Source organism: Marmota flaviventris, chromosome 17 (genome assembly GCF_047511675.1).
Source record: "Marmota flaviventris isolate mMarFla1 chromosome 17, mMarFla1.hap1, whole genome shotgun sequence".
In the NCBI taxonomy this organism is placed as follows: Eukaryota; Metazoa; Chordata; class Mammalia; order Rodentia; family Sciuridae; genus Marmota; species Marmota flaviventris.
In genome coordinates, this window is record NC_092514.1 from 6,124,193 (window position 1) to 6,129,093 (window position 4,901).

Genomic DNA, 4,901 nt, shown 5'->3' on the forward strand with positions numbered 1-4,901 from the left:
GCCAGAGAGCTGTCGAGGCGCGAGTGGGAGCCAGACCCGCGTCGGAGTCCGAGGGGGTTCGGATTGCCAGCATCGCGAGGGCCCTGCAGCAGACGCCGAGGGTTCACGCAGCACGGGTAATAGTCCCCGCGGGGCTGGGACCCGGCCCTGCCTTCCTGGTGGGGCGCGCGGCCCGGCGATGCACCCGCGCCCGGCCCCGCGCCCCCAGCCCCGCTCCCGCTCCCCGCTCCCGCCATGGAACCTGGACGCGGCCGCAGGGAGACCTTGGGCAGGTTGGAGTTATCCAGCAAGGACCTGATCGGCCACGGCGCCTCCGCGGTGGTCTTCAAGGGCAGCCACCGCGAGAAGCACGACCTGGAGGTTGCAGTCAAGTGTATTAACAAGAAGAATCTGGCCAAGTCCCAGACACTGCTGGGGAAGGAAATAAAAATACTTAAGGAACTGAAGCACGAGAACATTGTGGCCTTGTACGACTTCCAGGAGATGGCCAATTCCGTCTACCTGTTCATGGAGTACTGTAATGGTGGGGACCTGGCTGACTATCTGCACGCCATGCAGACCCTGAGCGAAGACACCTTCAGGCTCTTCCTGCAGCAGATTGCAGGTGCCATGCGGCTGCTACACAGCAAGGGTATCATCCACCTTAACCTCAAGCCCCAGAACATCCTGCTGTCCAACCCTGGGGGGCGCCATGCGAATCCCAATCACATCCGTGTTAAGATCGCAGACTTTGGGTTCGCACGGTACCTCCAGAGCAACATGATGGCAGCCACGCTCTGGGGCTCTCCCATGTATACATGGCCCCTGAAGTCATCATGCCCCAGCACTATGATGGGAAGGCAGACCTGTGGAGCAGCCGGCACCATCATGTACCAGTGCCTGACTGGCAAGGCCCCGTTCCAGGCCAGCAGCCCTCAGGATCTGCGCCTGTTCTAGGAGAAGAACAAGACTCTTGTGCCCGTCATCCCCTGGGAGACGTCGGCACCCCTGAGGCAGCTGCTCCTGGCTCTGCTGCAGAGCAACTACAAAGACCACATGGACTTCGAGGAATTTTTTTTGTCACCCTTTCTTGGACGCCAGTGCCTCCATTAAGTCCCCGCTGGTGCCTGTGCCCTCTTACCCGAGCTCAGGGTCTGGCAGCAGCTCCAGGAGTAGCTCCACTTCTCATCTTGTCTCCCGCTGTCCCTAGGGGAGATGCCCCACATGCAGAAGATGCTCACCTCCCCAGCGGACAAGGCCAGCTTCCTGCACGGCTCCTGGGACTCTGCTGGCAGCAGCAAGGACCCCTGTCACACAGATAACTTCGTCATGGTCCCAGCCCAGATTCCAGGGGACCTGGTGGCTGAGGTGGCCTCTGCTAAGCCCCCACCGGATAGTCTGCTGTGTAGCTGGAGTTCCCTTGTGGCCTCTGCCGGCCTGGATAGCCACTGCCGGACCCCATCTTCCTCTCCCTCTCCCACCTGCAGCAGCTCCCCCAGCCCCTCTGGCCTGGCTGGCCCATTCTCTAGCAGTGGTGTGGAGCCTCGGTGGCCATCCCGATCCCCACCCAGGTGCACAACTACTAGCGCATTGAGCAGAATCTGCACTCTCCAACTCTGCTCCAGACGCCCTGGTCTTCTGCCATCCGCAGGTTGGGCAGCACCAGCCTCCTGGGTTTTGCCAGAGCTAGCCCATCTCCTCCATCCCACCCTGACGGAGTTGTCCCGGCCAGGAAGCTGTCCCTGGGTGGAGGTTGGCCCTACATGCCATCTCCTCAAGTTGGAGCCATTCCTGAGCGGCCGGGCTGGAGCAGGACACCCTCCCCACAGGGAGCCGAGAGGGCTGGAAGGTCCCTGTGTCCAGGCTCTTCCTTGCCTGAACACTCCCCTCGGGCCCCAGGTCTTGGCTGCCATCTGCACAGCGCCCCCAACCTGTCCGACTTGCACGTTGTTCGGCCCAAGCTCCCCAAGCCCCCTACGGACCTCCTGGGAGCATCTTTCAGCCCACTACAGGCCAGACCTCCCCAGCCAGTTCCTGTGCCACAGCCCTGCAGGTCCCTGTGTGGCTCGCCAAAGCTGCCTGACTTCATGCAGCGCAACCCCCTGCCTCCCATCCTGGGCTCTCCCACCAAGGCCCTGCCCCTCTTCAACTTCCCTAAGGCCCCCAGCTCCCAGGAACCTGCTGGCTCTCCTGGCCCGGCAGGGCGTGGTGATGACCCCCCCCCCCACACACACACACACACACGGAATTGGACGCTGTCCGATCTCTCAGAGGTGGGGCCCATTCAGGGGCAGCAGCTGGGCTCTGGCCTGCGGCCTGCCGAGGACAACAGGGGCCACTTTGGCCAGTCTTTCAGCACCAGCCGCCTCACCGACCTGCTGCTCAAGGCTGCGTTTGGGACCCAGGCCTCTGACTCTGTCAGCACAGACAGCCTGCAGGAGAATCCCATGGCGATTGCACCCTCTGCTGGCTTCGGAGGGAACCTGCACCCAGGAGCCCGGGGTGGGGGAGCCAACAGCCCCTCCCCAGTGGTCTTCACTGTGGATTCTCCCCTGAGTGGGACCACGCCGCCCCAGGGACCCCGCACAAGGATGTTCTCAGTGGGCTCTGCTGGCTCCTCTGCCCATCACCTGCTTCCCCGGGGCCTTCATGAGCCTGTCCCTGAGCTCCCTGCCCCAGGCCATTGCTGCAGCTTTGCTGACCCCCTCTCTGTCAACCTGGATGGGCCTGTGACCTTTGAGGCCCCTGATTTCGCAGAGGAGATGCTCATGGAGCAGGAGCACATGGAGATCCTGCACAGCCTGCGCTTCACACTTGCCTTCCTCCAGCTTGTCCTGGAGATCACTGCCCTCAAGGGCAGTGCCAGCGAGGGGGGCAGGGACCCTGAGTGCCAGCTTCAGGAGACATTGGTGGCTGACCAGATCAGCCTGCTGCGAGTGGGGCTTTGCAGAGCAGCTGGTGCTGTACTTGAATGTGGCTGAGCTCCTGTCCTCGGGCCTGCAGACCGCCATTAACCAGATCCAGGCTGGCAAGCTCTGCCTCTCATCTACCGTGAAGCAGGTGGTCCGCAGGCTCAACAAGCTGTACAAGGCCAGCCTGGTGTCCTGTCAGGGCCTGAGCCTGCGGCTGCAGCGCTTCTTCCTGGACAAGCAGCGGCTGCTGGATGGCATCCATGATGTCACCGCTGAGAGGCTCATCCTCAGTCAGGCTGTGTAGATGGTGCAGTCAGCCTCCCTGGATGAGATGTTCCAGCACCAGGAGGGCTATGTGCCACACTACCACAAGGCGTTGCTGCTGCTGGAGGGAATGCAGCACATGCTCAGGGACCAGGCAGACATCCAGAGCATGGCCAAGTACAAGCTGTGCATCGAGAGAAGGCTCTCGGCCTTGTTAACTGACATCTGGGCCTGACCCACTGCCTGGTGTGCTGTGCTCGAGGGGCTGGACCCTCTCTGCTAACCCTGCGGGGTGGGGTCCACGTGCTGGCCAGACTGTCAGGACAGGCCTGCCAGCCGTGGTTATTTGATGGTGCTGAGTCTGCGCCGCAGGCCAGTGGGAGGGCCACTAAGTGGAGCCATGTTGTTCAAGCCCCACCATGTGGTGTGTCTCCTGCTTCAGAGGCTGTTGGTCTTTGCCGGAGGTGGATTTCAGGGTGCCAGGGACAGCTCCCTCCCTCTGCAGGATTTCCAAACTGGTCCCCTGTGGCTGCCTCCCATGGCAGGCACAGGCTCCCAGTGGTAGAAGGTGGTGTTTGTGGTACCTGCCACCCTCCAAATCGGGGGCAGCCATGAGGACAGGTGGGGCCCTGAGACAGCATTGCTGTGTCCATGCCAAAGCAAGCTCTTCCTCGGGGCTCACTGCCCAGTCACTTGCCCAAGAACAAGGGTGCGTCCTTGGGTCTCTGCCCTTCTCTATAGGAACTGTCCCTCTGAGACCACCCACCCAGCCCCGTTGGGCCACCTGTGCACTTTATGCTGAATGCCTGGAGAGCTGCGTAGACAGTGCAGACTGCGAGAACCCTCTCCTGCTCTGTGGGGAGCATGTGGACACGCGTGGACACCCCGGAGCTCTGGATACACACATAGGTGTATACACTCGAGGATACCCGCCAGCGTGTGTGTGCACGGCCTCCCCAGCCCTTGGTGTGGGAGTCATACTCTGATTACCCACTTGTATTTTTATTATATTGCAAAATGTATCACTCTTGTTTGCTTTCCAATTCTTATTCCAGTATCTTGAAGTTTCATTTCTGATTTGTTTGCTTTTAAAAAATTTTTAAAATTTGTTTTAATTAGTTATACATGTCAGTATAATGCACTTTTTTTGTTTGTTTGTTTAGAATATACTTTGCTATATCATGTATAATGGAGTAAAATTTCTTGTTGTCCTGGATGTACATGATGTAAAATCACACCAGTCATGTAATTATATATGCACATAGGGTAATAATGAATGTTTCATTCTATGATCCTTCCTACCCTACCCTCCTTCACTCCCCTCTAACTAATCTAAAGAACCCCATTGTGAATTAGCAGCCACATATCTGAGAAAACATTGGGCTTTTGGTTTGGGGGGATTGGCTTATTTCACTTAGCATGATAATCTCCAGCTCCATCATTTAACAGCAAATGCCATAATATCATACTTCTTAAAGGCTGAGTCACATTTATATATATATATATATATATATATATATATATATATATATATATATGGAATATGTTCTGTTTTATTAGAATAAGTTTGTATGTATTTCTCTTCTGCAACTATCTAAAATTCCATTGGTTTGATTCTACCTTCAGGATACATTATTTTTTAAGGGCTAGAGTTCCTATATACACATTCCCTCAGATGGGGCAAATGTGTGGTACCTATTGTTTGATATCTTGAAAATTAGGCATAGCTTTGTCTCATCCAGAGAA

The 4,901-nt window shown here is 57.0% G+C and overlaps 1 pseudogene; it reads left to right on the forward strand.

The window, feature by feature from the left end:
- The first annotated feature begins 234 nt into the window (after positions 1 to 234).
- On the forward strand, positions 235 to 3,390 carry LOC114084611 (serine/threonine-protein kinase ULK1 pseudogene; annotated as a pseudogene).
- Positions 3,391 to 4,901: the final 1,511 nt, after the last annotated feature.